Source organism: Callospermophilus lateralis, chromosome 17 (assembly GCF_048772815.1).
Source record: "Callospermophilus lateralis isolate mCalLat2 chromosome 17, mCalLat2.hap1, whole genome shotgun sequence".
Lineage (NCBI taxonomy): Eukaryota > Metazoa > Chordata > Mammalia > Rodentia > Sciuridae > Callospermophilus > Callospermophilus lateralis.
Window position 1 is genome coordinate 26,625,644 of NC_135321.1, and position 18,472 is coordinate 26,644,115.

General features: G+C 39.1%; 1 protein-coding gene across 4 annotated transcripts in view; it reads right to left on the bottom strand.

The window, feature by feature from the left end:
- Ark2n (arkadia (RNF111) N-terminal like PKA signaling regulator 2N) overlaps positions 1 to 18,472 on the bottom strand; it is a 90,245-nt gene that overhangs the window by 44,670 nt on the left and 27,103 nt on the right. The gene's annotated exons all lie outside the window — the stretch shown is intronic.

Below are 18,472 nucleotides of genomic sequence, written 5' to 3' on the forward strand. Positions count from 1 at the left end.
ATTACTAAACTTACAAAGCCAGCAAATAAACAAGAATTTTCAAGTTCAGAACTTTAAATAAATAGAAAAAGGATCTTCAAAACTCTGATGTACTTAATATGTATATTTGACTTTAATATAAATGAAAAAGAACACCTTAAAAAAATAAAAAGTAGTCTGAGGGCTGAAGCTATAACTCAGTGGCAGAGCGCCGGCATTGCATGTGAGACGCACTGGGTTCGATCCTCAGCACCACATAAAAATAAATACATAAAGGTATTGTATCCATCTACAACAAAAAATAAATAAAAAAGAAATAGCGAGATAAACTCTTTTTTACAAAACAATGCATGCTTTACATGCATTTGGCAAATGAGCAACCAAAGTATGCATATCAAACCTGTCTGTACCCACAACCCTCCAAGTAAGACTGCTCAAAAGTAGCATTAAAATGAATGGCCACATTCACTGTTCCCTCGGTCCTTCCTAGTTCCCATCTCTCTCTCATGCTGAATTTGAGTATAATGTCTAAGCAAATCCCCCTCCCCAATAAATAATGGCCTCTAAATACAGTTCAACTACTTTGTTTTTTTTTTTAATAATTTATTTTTTTTAGTTTTCGACAGACACAACATCTTTGTTTGTATGTGGTGCTGAGGATCGAACCCGGGCCGCACGCATTCCAGGCAAGCGTGCTACCACTTGAGCCAATCCCCAGCCCCTCAACTACTTTGTGAATCCAGGAAACTCTACTCTATGAATGATTCTAAAGGGTTTAAGAGAAGGCATCCTACACACATTTTACACCTTACATGCTAAATTTAGAATTTAACACCCACACCAACACTGTGAATAATATATCTCTAATTAATCATGAAGAAACAGTCCAAAGGAAGTGGGCGAATGGAAGGAAGGCAGGGAGGGAAAGAGGCAGGAATAAGTAATCTTTAACCACAAGAATCTGTGGACCTATAGAGTGCAGATTTCATTAACTGGTAAGTTTTTAAGAGGATGCTAAGAATGTGCAACACAAGTCAATATCTTGCCTGCCCATGGAACATTACAGAGGGCAAAAACCATCATGTTCCATAAATCACAGACACAACATTAATCTAATGCTAGTCATGTGCACTGTGGCAAATTTATCAGTTGACTCTACCAAGTTACCTGATGGTTCAACTTATAATAGAAGATAATCAAAAAAAATCTGAAAAATTCTTTTATTGGTCTAACAGGCTAAGCCTTTTTGTTAATACAAACAGAGATATTCTATACCTGTTTTTATTTTTCATAGCCCTGTTCTCAACTGCTAATAAAACAGGAATTCTGATAGGTTTCCTTAATACTTTTATGAAAACCAGAACATTCATAGCTACTGGAATATTTTATTAGGTTTAAAATACTCCCATGGGGGGCTGGAGTTGTGGCTCAGTGGTAGAGTGCTCGACTGGCATGTGTGAGGCACTGGGTTCCATAATCTTTAGCACCACATAAGAATAAATAAAGTTAATGTACTGTGTCCAACTAAAGAAAAAAATATTTTAAAAAATACTCCCATGGATAGCCTACTTCATAAGCATATTTGTATCATTACTAATTTTTCAATTAAATAAAAATAAGCATAAATGTTTTTCCTAACACTGTTTCAAAAGTAATGTAACACTTTTGAAAGCCAACAGAGTAAAAGTTAAAACAACAAATTTAAAGTGTCATAAATGAAGTATGTTTGCAATACAAACATGAAAAAAAATTGTCGATTTAAAATACCTCCCACACACAAAGAATTAACCCTAGATTTTCTAACAATGAGTGTTTGATGTTGGTCATGGTGGCGCAAACCTGTAATCCCAGCAACTCAGGAGGCTGAGATAAAGAAAATCACAAATTCAAAGCCAGTCTGGGCAACTTAGCAAGACTCTGTCTCAAAATAAAAATAAAAAGTTCAGTGGTAGAGCACTTGCCTAACATATATGAGGCCCTGGATTCAATTCCCAGCAACAAAAAAAGAAAACTGATTTTTCTGTTGATTTATAACCAGGTGACCAATAGAGGAAGGGGAAAGCATGCAATGATTAGAGGAATCACTCTAATAAACTTGACCGGTTGTCGGCTTGTCACTTTCTGTGGATGCTAATTGAGACCATATATATATAGTGAAATACATATTTTTTTCCTTAAAGTTAAAATACCTGAGAAATATAATGAAATGAAATTAATATCAACCATAAATAACAAACATCAAGCCTCTACTTTTTTAAAGAAGGCAGCACTTTTCAAGGATGGACCTTTTCAAAATATCACAATACAATGTCATGTTGAAAAATAAAATTTACTGCCCCATTTATTCAGAAACTGCCAAGGGGGTCGGTCCTTCAAAAGAAGCTAAGACCTTGTTGGGGCTCTCACTTAATCTGGAGATAAGTGTCATGGAGTCCGGCACTGCCCCACCATGGTCTTCTGATCCCCCATATCACCTAGATCTACATTATTCTCCTTATGCAGGACAATGAGGTAATCTACACAGAGAATATCATCAAGGCTGTCACAAGAGCAGCTAGTAGAAATGTAGACCTTTTTGGCCTGGCTTATTTGCAAACGCCCTGGCCAAAGTCTACATTGGTAGCCTCCTTGGTAACATAAGTGAAGCTAAACCTGCTCCAGCTTCTGGTGCTACATCAGCAAGTCCTCCTCCAGGTGAGAAGAAGAAAGTGGAAACAAATAAAGAATCTGAGGAGTCTCATGATGACATGGGCTTTGGTCTTTTCAACCAAATTTCTTTTGTAAATGTTTAATAAAAAGATGAAAAATAAATTTGCTGAACTACCATAACTCTTATTTCTTCTGGAAACAAGTTGTGTGGGTAGACAAATGAATATAGACTTTTTCTTAAAATAAAAATTATAATACCAATTATTTTCAATAAGGCCCATTAATCAAATGATCTTTCAAGTTCCTTCAATTTAAGTATTAAATGAGATTTAAATTTCTGCTGTCAAATTGTGGTCAAAACCACTCACATTTGCCCAAATCAATCACAGAAGACTAACACAAACCATAAACAGGATACCAGTTAGCTCATTATGGCATGTCCATACATCAGGGCCACAAGAATGAGAAAGCTCTTTATATAGTAACATGGAGCAATTCTCATGAACAAAATTTAAAGGAACAAAGGAGATAATTATACAATTTGTATAAAGGCAATTATATTTATTTATGTGAATTTGTTTGTAGAAGCACAGAATCTCTGGTAATGCCAGCTGCTCTGGTAAGGAAAGAGTGGATAAAGGAACAGGAATAGAAGATTTGGTACTGTACTTAGTTTTGTACCTCTTGAATTCTGTATTATAAAAAATCGTCTTTTACTTCTGTCTGACATAAAAATTTTCTGAAAAAATCTTCTGAATAAAAGGGAGCTATGCTTTTTTTTCCTGGCCCTGACACCAAACTACTTTTGGGTCAATTTTATTCAGTGAATTCTACTAGGCTTTCTCCTTATTGTACAAATTTAATTAAATATAAGCAGGGGAAAGTCATCAGAGGTGGAAAACCAAGCTCTGACAAAACTCCCTATAGTGGAATTAAAATGAAATTCCCTAAATACAAGAGGAATATACAGAGTTTAATTTTTCCCAATCACCAGACTACTTATTGCACAGATCGGTTTGGTTGAGGAAGGCTGTTTTTGATAGGGATAGTCAAGTAGATGGCAATAGAAAGCGATAATATTATCAAATGGGAATTGCATCAGGTAAATGAGTTAAAAGGCTCTTGAACTTTCTGGGTTAATGTTTGCAGTGAATTTCTAAATATGCAACATATTTCTTATTAGAACAGCATTTTCTCCCATGCTGTTCTTCCCATCAATCTAAAGGCGAGACCCCTTCTTCTACAGGTATTAGAGTTCAACTACTTATGTCCCTATAACCTTACATCATTATTGTTACTTGGTTCTCATCAACCATTCATTCACTCATCTCTGAAATTCTTACCATCACTTCAATCTCATATCTCCTTCTCCAGGTATTATTCTCTTTTTTCCCAAGATATTTCACTATTTTGTTGTCAGAACACAAAAGATCCCAAACTGATCACTGGGGTAATCATTTGACTAACCCTCTTTCACCACATTAAAGGTTCCAACCCTGAGTTACCTAGTGAAGCACAGAACTACAGAAAATCTTTTCTACCATGGTATAATGTAGGTACTAAAGAAAAAATGATTACAGAATTTAGTTTGTTACTCCAGGAATCTTTTTTTGTTTTTGTGTGTTTTTTTGTTTTTTGTTTTGTTTTGTTTGGGGGGGGGAGTTAACTGGGACTGAACCCAGGGGTGCTTAACCAATGAGCCACATCCCAGCCAGTTTGATTTTTTTGAGACAGGGTCTCGCTAAGTTACTGAGCTGGCTTTCAACTTGCAATCTTCTAGAGCCAAGCCACTGGGATTACAGGTGTGCGCTACTGCACCCAGACCTAGGAATCTGGAGCAGAGGTTATTGCTCCACAGCAGTACTCATTCAATTCTCTTGCTAGAGTGACTTTAGTTAACAGAACAGCTCATGATTATTTCCTGGCCGACCAAGGTGAAGTCTGTGTTGTTAATACTACATGTTGTACTTGGATCATTCCTCTAGGCAAGATGATACCCAAACAGACAAAAGAACAAGGCACATGGCTACTAATCTCACTCAGTCCCCCTTGATCTTTTGTTATTTGTTTCTGTTTGTTGCTTTTGTTTGTTTGTTTGTTTGTGATACTGAGGACTGAACTCAAGGACTGCGTGCTACATGCCAGGGCAAATGCTCTACCATTGACCATGGTACCTGGTTGCCTATCAAATTTCTGAAGAAATACAACTACTAACAGAATAGTGCTGGCCAAACACTTTACAATGATAGCTAACTGACAATGATAGAGTAGATAAAACTAAACTTGACAGTAAAATCCAGGTGGAGTAGCCTGAGAGCTTCGCTTTCTAAAGTTCCTGTTGCTCCAATGTGGCAATAAAGAGTTTTTAAATCAATTCCTAATGGCTAGCCATTACCCTCCATTATCCTCCTGGATGAGAACCACCATGACAGGTCCAACAACAATCAAACCTAATTTCAGAATGGTTGATCAACAAATGCTTTCAGAGAAATTTCTTCATCAAAGGAGGAAAATGTGACAACTATCAATATCAAAATGGAGTCATTTGTATGTGGGATAAAGGAATAGCCCTCTTTCATATGTACTTATGATGGAAATAATACAAAGAATTCCTCAAAAATCAAAGTATTCCAGATAAGGCCCTTTCACAAGGATACTTCCATGACAATGCAGTCTCCACCAACGAGCTAATGTCAATTCTTGCAATGAAAGTTTACAACCAATGGTCTCTGTTTCAAAAAAATAGTTTACATAAACTTCTTGTTTTTGTCTTTAGAAGTTTCCTCTTTGGGGCTGGGGTTGTGGCTCAGACGTAGAGCGCTTGCCTAGCGCATCCGAGGCCCTGGGTTCGATCCTCAGCACCACATGAAAATAAATAAATAAGAACAAAGGTATTGTGTCCAACTACAACTAAAAATAAATAATTTTTTTTAAAGTTTCCTCTTTGCCATCACCCCCTTGGATACCTACAGTCCTCCACAGCACATTTATCAAGACTATAATTTCCTACTACTCTCAAACTCTTTGCTTTGAAAGGTGGGTATCTCTAACATTCACTTCAGGTTGACTAATTCTAAATAGCTTTCTAGTCTGTCCATTAGTCTCAGTGTCCACTCTCACCACTCTAGACAGAAACTCTGTCAGGTATTTCTCAACGAAAGCAATGATGTCATATTCTGTCCCTCTTCATGCTCCTTCCATCTTGATCCTACGTGTAAATCTCTTCTCATAAGGTAGGCTGGACGATACTTTCACAAAGAATTACATCTTTATATAAAAAGGTATTTTAAATGTCCTAGAAGGAGATGGAGATGTGGTTCAGTGGTAAAGTGCTTGCCTCAAATGCATGAAACCCTGGAGTTCAATCCCAGAATTTACAAAATAAATGAATGAATAAATGTCCTATATAAAATTGGGATGGAGGAGAGATGACCACGAGGAGGGGAAGTTAAAGACAACACAAGCTTTTTTTGTTTGTGCCATGTGTGGTGCTGGGATCTAATTTGGGGCCTTGTGCTAGGTGAAGGCTCTACCAGTGAGCCTCATCCCCAGCCTTGCAACATGGGATTTTGTGTTTTTGTTTTGTTTTGGGTTACTAGGGATTACTGCATGCCCTGGGGCGGGAGGTGGGGGGGCTACCACAGAGCTACATCCCTAGCCCATTTCTTTTCTCATTTTCTTTTGAGACAGGATTTTTGGTGAATTGCTAAGGCTGGCCTTGAATTTGTGTTCCTTCTGTCTCAACCTCCTGAGTAGTTGGCATTACTGCACCAAGCCTGGTAGATGTTTTTCTCTCCTGTTAAAAAAGAATTAGAGAGGCTGGGGCTGGGGCTGAGCACTAGTTAACTTACCTGGCATGTGTGAAGCACTGGGTTCGATTCTCAGCATTATATATAAATAAATAAAGGTCTATCAACAACTAAGAAAAATATTTAAAAAAAAAAGAAAAAAGAAAATAATTAGACCCAGCAGCTCAGGAGGCTGAGACAGGAGGATAGTGAGTTCAAAGCCAGCCTCAGCAAAAGCAAGGTGCTAAGCAACTCAGTGAGATCCAGTCTCTAAATAAAATGCAAAATAGGGCTGGGGATGTGGCTCACTGGTTGAGTGTCCCTGAGTTCAATCCCTGGTACGAAAAAAGGACTTAGCTGAACTGTGTGTGGTGGCACATACCAGTAATAACAGCAATTCGGGAGGGTAATGCAAGAGGATCATGCATTCAATGCCAGTTTCTGCTATGCAGTAAGAGCCTACTTCAAAATTTTAAAGAGGAATGTGGGGGAGACTGGGGGTGTAGATCAGTGGTAGAGTACCTAGGTTCAATACCCAGTACATACATATATATATATGTACATACATACATACATACACACACACACACATGCTGAGTAGAGCATGTGCCCACCTATAACCCCAGCTACTCAGGAAGGCTAAGGCAAAAGAAGCCAAATTCAAGCCAACTTCAGCCACTTGGCAAGACCCTGCCTTGATTTTTTTTTTTTTTTTTAAAGTGGCTAAGTATATATGTAGCTCAGTGATAGAGTGCTTGCCTAGTATCCAAAGGCCTTAGGTTCAATCCCCAGTAAGGCAAAAAAATAAAATAATGTATGCAGTAATCTAAAAGGCTAAATTAATTTTAATTCTGGTCAACAAAAATGTGCTTGTTTTATTAGATGTTGTAAACCTTAAGAAACTAAGGCAACAGAAGATGAATACAGGGGTAAAGTTAATAGAATCGAAGCAATAAACTGCCTCCATGGGAAGAGACAGGAAGAAGAAAGTATCCTGCTGAATGAGGTTATTGTGAAGATCTAGGAGAAAAGTTGAGGGAGTTTGTTTCAGGTCAGATGTCCTTCTTGGCCAGCAAAGCTTAATACAAAGTGAAAAAAAAAAAAGGTAGGCATGGGGGTTTGCAAAACAAGTAAAGGGGGAACCTGATGTAGCTCAGTGGAAGAACACTTTTTGCCTACCATGCACAAGGCCCTGAGTTCTATCCTCAGCCCTGGGGAAGAAAAGACAAGAGGGGAAAGAGAATAAAACTGCTGGGTAGATTAATTTATATAGAGTCAAAAAGAACAATTTGAAATATTCAGTTTTCAAACTATGTAGGAACCATTAACATAAACTTAAAGGTAGGGAGGAGAATGTGATTGCTCTCCCCTGCTCACCTCTCCAGTTTCCTCTGGGACATCACATACCCTAGCTCCCTCCAGCTACAAAGAATGTCACAAAAACAGAGTTTTTTCAGATCTCTGGCCTTTCACACTCATTTTGTGTTGCCCTCTTGCTGGATACTTTTCACAGAAACCAGAACAATACAGACTAGTACCCCTATTATGTGTATATTCTCAGCCTTATGTTCCTCCACAGCATCTGGCACAATTTTAAACTGTCCATCACCCAAATATAAGAACATGTATTAATTTTAAGGGAAAAAAACTGTATAATCAACCCCTACCCGACCCCCCAGCTTATTTACCTCTGTATGCAACAAGCAAAGCAGACCTTCAGGCAAAAACTATTATCAAGGCAACAAGAACCTATCTAATCTTTCACTGCCTAATGATAAACAAAACAGGAATCCCTGAAAGTTTTCTCTGGACTACAAATTTTCCAAGAAGGTAGAAAGCAGGATTATTAGTTAAAGGTGAAGATGAAGGAGATGATGCCACAGTATGGTCTGAGAGTCTCCAAGGGTCCAATGTGATTAAAGGCTTGGTCTCAGGATAGTTTCTATAAGTGGGGACTGGGGAAAGTCCTGAGGTCACTGAGAGTGGGCATTCAGAAAGTAGTTCTGGTAGTTCTCAAGAAAGGGTTGTTATAAAAGCCTGACTTTGGTCCCACCCAGCTCTCTGCTCTAACTTGCTTACTTTCTCCACCACTGCTAACCATGCTGTGAGGAAATACAGCCAAGGGGCAGCTCTCACTGAGTCTGTGTTAGGCCATTTGAATTTTCAGACTCCAAACTGTGAGGGTTCAATCCCTAGTATAGGAAAGAAAAAGAAGGGAGGGAGGGCAAAGAAAGAAAGGAAGGAAGTTGAGGAAACGAAAGGAAAGGGAGGGAGGGAAGGAAGGAAGGAAATAAATGGCAATGAAAAACAAGAAAACCACTTATCCATCCTCCAGGCCAGACAAGATGGAGACTGCAAGAGAAAAAAAAAACAAACCACCACTAGCAAGGCGAAGCCATTTCCTCAGTGAAAAATCAGGTCACTGTTAGTGTAAGAAGGTAAAGTTCAGAATACGTTGATAATATAGTACTTATGATTTTGCAGATGAAGAACTTCACTGGACAACATGAAAGGGCATTACAGAAGGAAAGACACAGAATAGGGATGGTGCATTGCTTTCTCTAGAGATGGTAGTATACAAGAAAAAGGGTTATCTTAGGAGTTGGGGGTGTCTTCTGGTGATATTCAAGAAACAAAAAGATACCCTTACATGTGTAATACACTCAGATCATGACTGAATTAGCTTATTTCACAACCAACAGGTAGCAACTGAACCTTTAAAAACACTGTCTAAAGAAACTCATATACAGCTGGTCTTGGTGGTGCACACCTATAATCCCAGCGGCTCAGGAGACTGAAGTAGGAGGATCAGGAGTTCAAAGTCAGTCTCAGTAACTTAGCAAGGCACACAGCAACTCAGTGAGACTTTGTCTCTAAATAAAATATAAAAAAGGGCTGGGGGTGTGTGGCTCAGTGGTTAAGCACCCGTGGGTTCAATCCGCAGTACCAAAAAAAAAAAAAGAAGAAGAAGAAGAAGAAGAAGGAAAGGAGGGTGGGAGGAGGAAGGGGAAATGAAACTCATATACAGGTAAAATAATGTTCATGTCATCTTTGTTTTGTGAGATACTAACAAAAATAAACATATACTAAAAATAGAATGGGAAAATTATGGTACATTACTACAATGAAGTAGCATAAAATAATGGAGACAAGTGAAAATCAATTAATCAAAATGGATGAATTTCAAAAACAATGGTAAGTCAGTGAGTAACACAGGACTATAACATTAGTTCCTGGGGTGGGTAAGAGAAACCTTGAGGAGGATCATACATTCAGGGCTAGCCAGTCTCCACAGCTTATGGAGATGCTGTCTCAAAATAAAAAATGAAGGGCTAGAAATGTAGCTCTATGGTAGAATGCACTTGGATTCAATCCCCAGTACCATGGCGGGGGGTGGGGAGGGTTTCCCCAAATGTCAGTCAGAACACTGATTACCTGTAAGTGGAAAAATTGGGAAAGATTGTGAATAGACAGAGCTTTAAAAATATTAGGAGAGGAAGACCACAGTTTTTCAGTTACACTGTTGGCCAGCACAGGACTCTTCCCCATGGCCTATGCTGTCTAATTGTATTTGTGTGCAGCAGAGGTTTCACCTGGCTCCTGAGGTCCTCATCACAGGTGTCTGTATCTTGACTGGGATCTTGTATAGAAAGACCTACAGGGCATATGTCACAGGCATGGCTTGATGGTGTTCAAGGAGATGCACTCCCCAAGACAGGCCATGTGGCTGGGTGTAGTGGCATATACATATAATCCCAGTGGCTTGAGAGGCTGAGGCAGGAGGAGCTCGAGTTCAAAGCCAGCTTCAGCACAAGCAAGGCTCTAAGCAACTCAGTGAGATCCTATCTCTAAATAAAAGACAAAATAGGGCTGAGAATGTGGCTCAGTGGTTAAGTGCCCCTGAGTTCAATCCTTGGTACCCCCACAAAAAAAAAAAAAATGTATTAGCAGAGCAGGGAATGATGGTGCCTGCCTGTAATCCCAGCAACTCAGGAGTGTGAGGCAAGAAAATCAAGTTCAGGGACTGGGGATGTGGCTCAAGCGGTAGCGCGCTCGCCTGGCATGCATGTGGCCCGGGTTCGATCCTCAGCACCACATATAAACAAAGATGTTGTGTCCGCCAAATACTAAAAAATAAATATTAAAATTCTCTCTCTCTCTCCCTCTCTCTCACTCTCTCTTTAAAAAAAAAAAAAAGAAAGAAAGAAAATCAAGTTCAAGGCCAACCTGGGCAAGCTAGCAAAATCCTGTCTCAACATAAAAAATAAAAATGGCTGGGGATGTAGTGCTGTGATAAGGTGCCCCTGGATCTGATACTCAGTATACCACTACCACCAACACCACTCCTACACACATACACATACACACACACACACACACACACACACACACGTATTGGAAGGACAGGAATTCTAAGGGCAAGTACTAGAGTGTGCAAACCTCCCCAAAATACTATTATAAAGCAAGTCAAAATTAACAAATAAAACCATTTCAATGATCTGAAAATCCAGTGAACTTTGTAAGAAATTACAGGAGAAACCTCTAAAAAGTCAAGTTCTTTATATATCCTAGAGATTAGTGGTCTATCTGTTGTGCAATTGGCAAAAATTTATTCCCAAAACGTAGGCTCTTTTTTCACCTCACTGATTGTATCTTTTGCTGAGAAGAAGCTTTTTAGTTTGAGTCCATCCCATTTATTGATTCTTTATTTTAATTCTGATAAGAGTCTTATTAAGAAGTCAGGGCCTAATCCAACACGATGGAGATTTGGGCCTACTTTTTCTTCTATTAGGTGCAGTGTCTCTGGTTTAATTCCTAGGTCCTTGATCCACTGAGTTTTGTGCATGGTGAAAGATAGGGGTTTAATTTCATTATGTTCAATAAACGGGCCAAGGAATTGAACAGATACATCTCAGAAGAGGATATACAATCCATCAACAAATATATGAAAAAATATTCAATATCTCTAGCAATTAGAGAAATGCAAATAAAAACTACTCTAAGATACCATCCCACTCCAGTCAGAATGGCAGCTATTAAAAATACAAACAACAATAAGTGTTGGGGAGAAAATGGGGAAAAAGCCACACTCATACATGGCTGATGGGATTGCAAATTAGTGCAGCCAATATGAAAAAACAGTATGGAGATTCCTTGGAAAGCTGGGAATAGAACCACCATTTGACCCAGCTATCCCACTCCTCGGTCTATATCCAGAGGACTTAAAAACAGCATACTACTGGGACATAACCACATCAATGTTTATAGCACCACAATTCACAACAGCTAAACTGTGGAACCAACCTAGATGCCCTTCAGAAGAAGAGTGGATAATGAAAATGTGGTATATATACATATATACAATGGAATACTATTCAGCATTAAGAGAATAAATCATGGCATTTGCAGGTAAATGGATGGAGCTGGAGAATATAATGCTAAGTGAAGTTAGCTAATCCCAAAAAACCAAATGCCGAATGTTTTCTCTGATATAAGGATGCTGATTCATAATGGAGTTGGGGGTGGGGAGCATGGGAGGATTAGACAAACTCTAGACAAAGTAAAAGGGAGGCAAGGTAAGGGAGGGCACATGAGGGTAGGAAACACACATGAGGGTGGAATGAAATGGACATCACTGCCCTAAGTACATGTATGAAGACACGAATGGTGTGACTCTACTTTGTGAACAACCAAAGATATGAAAAACTGTGTTCTATATGTATAATATGAATTGTAATGCATTCTGCTATCATTCATAACAAATTAGAATTAAAAAATTTTTTAAAAAGAAAGAATTTCTCTGTAAAAAGGTAAGTATAAAAAAAAAAGTCAAGTTTAAGATTAAAAAGAAGAAAGGGGGCCAGGGTTGTGGCTCAGTGGTGGACATGCATATGCTTGCCTTGCATATGCAAGGCACATAGGTTCCATCCTCAGTACCACATAAAAATAAATAAATAAATAAACAAACAAATAAATAAATAAGTCGTGCCCATCTTCAAATAAAACAAAAAAAATATTTAAAAAAGGAAGAAAGTATATAAACTGTGCAGAGATATCAAGTAACTATACACTGCAGCAGACATATTTCACAGATTTGTCTTAGTGATCTAAGAGGAAGAACCGTCAATAATACTTAAAGGGAAAAATATCAAAATTCAAAATGGCTACAATACTTTATCTAAAATGCCCCATTTCAACAACAAAAAATGAACACTTTCAAAGAAACAGGAAATTATGACCCATTCACAGAAGAAAAAAAAAAGTAGTTGGAAAAAATGAGTGTCCTCGAGTGTTGGGCTGAGCAAAAAATTCAAAACTCATTTTAAATATGTTCAAAGAAGGGGCTGGGGCTGGGGCTCAGTGGCAGAGCGCTCGCCTAGCATGTGTGAGGCCCTGGGTTCGATCCTCAGCACCACATAAAAATAAGTAAATAAAATAAAGGCATTGTGTCCAACTACACCTAAAAAATAAATATTTAAAAAAAAATATGTTCAAAGAAAAGAAGGAAGGGACTGGGAGATGTAGATCAGTGATAGACCATTCCTTGGGTGATTATGAATAGACTACAGAAGAGGTAAAAAGTCTAAACCAGGCACAGTGGCACTCACCTGTAATCCCAGTGGCTTGGGAGGATGAAATAGGAAAATAGTGAGTACAAAGCCAACCTCAGCAAAAAACTTAAGTGAGACCCTATCTCTAAATAAAATACAAAATAAGGCTGGGGATTGTTGAGAGCCACAGTCAAAGGGGCCCCAGCAAACTTCCAGCTGCCAGCTGATGATTGGCTCACAGCGGCCCCAGCAACTTCTAGCTGCCAACTGATTGGCACCTCTACGGTGATGCTCATTGGGCTGTTTCCCCACCATTTCAGACCACGGAGCTGCTCATTGGGGGACTTTTTTGGCTCCACCCATGCGACCCAGCCAATCGGCCTCAAGAGCAGGGGGATTGTGGGGGAGGGAGAGGCTTGTGGGAAGCCTGTGGCGGCAGTTGGGCTCTAAAGGTTTTTCCTGAGCTGTTTTGTTTGGAGTTGTGTGGTTCTAAAAATAAAGTTCGTTTCTTTTGACAAGTGGCTCCTGAATTGTGCCCAGCCAGACTGCGGCAGGGGATGTGGCTCAGGGGTCAACTTCTATCAAGTTCGATCCCCGGGTCACACTCCCCACCAAAAAAGAGTCTAGTGGTAGAGAAAGAATCAACTTGAATTTGAAATGGATATTAGCTCACAAGAATACAAGCCTAGGGGCTGGGTATATAGCTCAGTTGGTAGAGTGCTTGTCACACAAGCCCAAGGCCCTGGGTTCAATCACCAGCACCAAAAAAAAGGAAAAGGAAAAAAAAAGAATACAAGCCTCACAGAAAACTAATGTAACTAGGTATATAGCTCAATGGTACAGAGCTTGCCTAGCATGCACAAGGCTCTAGGTTCCATACCCACCACAGTGCAAAAATAAATACAGACTTGAACATCATCAATACATGATGGCAGAAAACATCTAGCAAGAAAGCACAGGATGAAGAAATTTTAACAGACATTAATATTAAAAAAGATGTGAACTGTGGGACGTGGTGGCATACACTTCTAATCCCAACCACTTGGGAGCCTGAAGTAGGAGAACTGCAAGTTCAAAGCCAGCTTCAGCAATGTAGGGAGGCCCTAAGCAACTCGGTGAGACATTTTCTCTAAATAAAATACAAAAAGGGCAAGGGATGAGGATCAGGGTTGTTAAGCACCCCTGGGTTCAATCCCTGGTACCCCATAAAAATTAAAAAGATATAAACCAGTCGCTTTCATGTACAAAGTAGTTGACAGTTATCTTTGGAGGAAAAAAAAAGACATAAAATACATAGAGAAGCCTTCCTTCTCTAAATGCTCTTCGATGTTTAACAGCTTCATGTAGACTTGAATTGTGTGCAAGGACCATGATTAATGGAGTCTTACCTAAGACCAACTACTACCAGAAACTTTCCTGAGGATTTTGATGTAACAGTGTATAAAATCACTAACCCTTCAACATTAAAAAGGCTTGCCTTTTACACCTTTCAATTTTACACTTGATGAATAACTGTCGTTAACCATCCTTCATAACAATGACATGAGAGTTTCATTAAAATAAATAAAAAAACTAATTGTATTATTGCTCTTTCTGGCGACAAAATGCAAATTGAAATCATTTGGTGTTACAAGTTGACTGCTGCCACAGGGACTTTTCCATTTAAACCACAAGCTGACACAAGCACAGCCCATTAAATGATACTGTTCCTAAGATGGAATGTTATCTCCATGATAGTCTCCGCCTCCCATGCACAGGCTCTGGGTTCTATCCCCAGCACTACAATAGACAAATAATATGGTTTCTTAGACAAAATTTTGCTCCAGTCATATAGAATGCGTCATTCTAATTGCTAGCCCTTCTGGATCTATACATCACTACCCTTGAACTGTAAGAAACATAAGCAGCTACTGTCTCAAACAGGATCTATGTGAACTAGTCAACTACTGCTGCTCCATATGTATAAGCTACAGCATTAGACAAATTCATGAGTTCTAGCTTTGCTCTTTTGCACAAAACTAAATATGGCTTTCTAGTTAATCAGGAAGAAAAAAAAAAAAAGCTTTAAAAAGGGCCAGTTTTCTACTGACAAACAAGAATGTTTTTGTCCACTACACTAGAAGCTATATTCTTCCTGTCATACTGGAGACAGAATTCAGGAGTGTTCCACCACCAAACCCCCAGCCCTTTTAGAACTTTTTATATTTTATTTTGAGAGATGGGGTCTCACCAAATTGCTTAGGGCCTCACTAAATTGCCCAAGCTGGCCTCAAACCTGCAATCCTCCTGCTTCAGTCTCCTAAATCCCTGGTATTACAGATACATGCCACTACCAAAATTTGTCATAGAAATTTAAGCTTTAAAAGAGACTTAGAGTTGATCTTATCTGTGCCTTTTCAAAGCAGGACTTGTCAAAACAAGACATCTTATATTTTATCTACTATAACTTCAAATACTAAGTGATATGGCTTACACCAATCCCCCTTGAAAGAGTAGTGTGTGTGAGTAAAATTAAAGGCTGTTTTTGGGGCTAGGGATGTAGCTCAAGCGGTAGCGCACTCGCCTGGCATGCGTGCAGCCCGGGTTCGATCCTCAGCACCACATACAAACAAAGATGTTGTGCCCGCCGATAACTAAAAAATAAATATTAAAATTCTCTCTCTCTACCTCTCTCTCTCTTTAAAAAAAAATAAATAAAGGCTGTTTTTATATGATACAAAATAGGGCTGGGGATGTGGTTCAGTGTTTTAGTGCCCCTGAGATCAATCCCTGGTCCCTCTCCCCCCAAAAAAAACAGCAGTTCCAGACCAGCAAAAAAATAAAACTTAAGCGGCTGAGCTCTCTGCTCTTTAAATCTCTTTTTCTTTTCTTTTTTAAATTGAAACATCACCACAGAGAATATTACATATTAGGAGTGTGCAATTTGATGGATATTTTTTCCAAAATGAACATATCTATGCAACGATGACAGAGAATATTTCCAACATTCCAGAACTATCTTTCATGCCTGCTCTAATCATTATAAAACAGACTGAAATTAAGGAGAACTTCCTTGTAACTTTTTTCACACCCCATACTTCCTCATTCTGAGAGTAAAGACTAGAAGGCTGCCCCTCTTAACCTAGCAGAAGCCAAGGACACTAAGTGGAGACTGAAGACTATTCCCACCACAATGTCTAGGACTGCCTAGCTGGATCTGCATGTATTTACCACCTGGCTTTTTTCTTGGGGGGGGGGGGGCAAGGGATTATCCAAGTCCCCAGCCCTATTTTATATTTATATTTAGAGACAGGGTCTTGCTGAGTTGCTTAGTGACTCGCTTTTGCTGAGGCTGGCTTTGAACTCCTAATCCTTCTGCCTCAGCCTACAGAGCCGCAGGGATTATATGCATGTGCTATCCTGCCCGGCTACCCCTGGCTTTTATTTCCATAAGGTGTAATCACTTCTGTGGAACTGGAGGAAAATCTATCTAGTTGCTTCTTCCATGTCTGATCAAATTACATAAAGCATATTTTTCCTTTTCCATCATTTTGCCTATTTCTTGTGAGGGCAGCCAAATCCAACCAGCTGGGTTTCCAGCAGGGTCCCTGGGCTAAGCTGCCAGAAACAATTACCCACCCCAAAGAACAAACTATTTCAAACTTTATCATCATAAACAAGTTTTGCCTATTCCCAACTTTCACCTAAAGAGAATGCTATTAACAGGTACTCTTTGGTGTCAAACCACTTTAGTTCAACATCATGTCTCATATATACATTCAATCATATACCAGCATTTCATTTTCATTCTTCCAAAGTATTCCATTTTATAACTATCTATCCATTAGATAGTTAATTATCTGTCCATTTCATTCTGATGAACATCTGGGTTGTTTTCAGTTTGTGCTGCCATGAGCAATATAGAATGTTCAGAAGAAGTTTTTTAAAATGGTTGTGTCAATTTTCCCTCCCAGTCATAAAGTGCTTGTGTAGTATGTTCAAGGTCCTAGGTTCCATCCCACCACTGATTTGGGGGGTAGGCTGCCTTCCCACCAACAATGTCTGAGAAATCTTAATCCCCCCCACATCCTCATGAATATCAGCATTGTTCTTGTTTTCGCTTTAAACATTTAGTCATTCTACTGAAAGTAAAATAATATTCCCTTCTAAGTGTTTCCTATTCAATAGACATAACCAGATCTAATACAACCCTAATCTAGACATTTACTTTTTTTGGTGGCACTGGGGATTGAACCCAGGGCCTAGTGCAAGCACTCTACTCCTGAGCTACACCCCAGCCCAAGATATTTCTATTTCAGTGTCTCCAACAAAAAAACAAATTTAATAAAATGTCTCCACCCAAATGCACTCTCTTCCTTCTCTATAATCACTCTAGTGACACTAAAATATTACCTTATGTGGCAATTATTTGAAAATATCTTATTTCCCCCCCCTTAACTCAAGTGCTAGTTCTGGCAAACTACAGACAAAAAAAAATTAGTGTCGTGTGTGTGTGTGCGCGCGCACAGTATTGGGAGTGGAATCCAGGGCCTCAAGAAAGCTATGCAAGTGGTTTTATCACTGAACTACTTCCCCCAACACACACACACAAAAAAAATTTTTTTTTAAATCTTGAAACAGGGACTTGCTCAATTGCCCAGGCTGACCTTGAACTTGGGATCCTCCAGCCTCAACCTCAGGAATAACTTAAGATTACAGGCAAGTACCACTGCAATTGGTATAAATTTTGTTGCCCTGCCACCTTGATGATACAGAGGTCCTAAAAATTTAAGACCCTGCCAAACAGATAAAACTCATGCCTGACCCAGAAGCTGGCAAAAGGAAGAAGGGGAAGGTGGAAGAGCTGCAATCATAGAAGGTATCTCATTACAAAAAGATGAGTCAACAGATAGGCCACAATGTGCATAAACTACAAAATTGTTGCAGCTTCATTTCTGCCCTCCAAATCTTATACAATAATCTGTACGTCCAATCTTTTTAGAAACATACAGGAAAGGAAATTCTGGCAAAGGCAATATAGCCTAATCCAACTGAGAGATTATAAACTTCTATGACAACAATGTAGAAGATAACATAAATATTAAGAAAGCCAAATAGAATATGTAGTCTAGGAATGCAAGACAAGGAAGAACATCATCAATACTGACTAGTGGCCATTCTCAAATTGGATTCTGTTTTATCTCATCAACTCCCAGGCCATTATCAAATCCATGCCACTGGCAGCAGGGTAGGTACCAAATGCAGTGCTTCCTACATGCTAGAAAAGATCTCTGCACTGGACTATATCCCCAATCCTTTATATATTTATTTTAACATAGGGCCTTGTTAAGTTGTCCAGGCTATTCTCAAGTTCCTAAGCTCAAGTGATCCTTTTGCATTACCTTCCAAGTAGCTGCCAACTACAGGTACACACCAATATGTCTAGTTCTCAGCTTCATTTTTAAGGAGAATTAAGCGTGTATAATGTCCCATTTGTGTAATAGTGAGAGGAAAACCTAAGTGTAT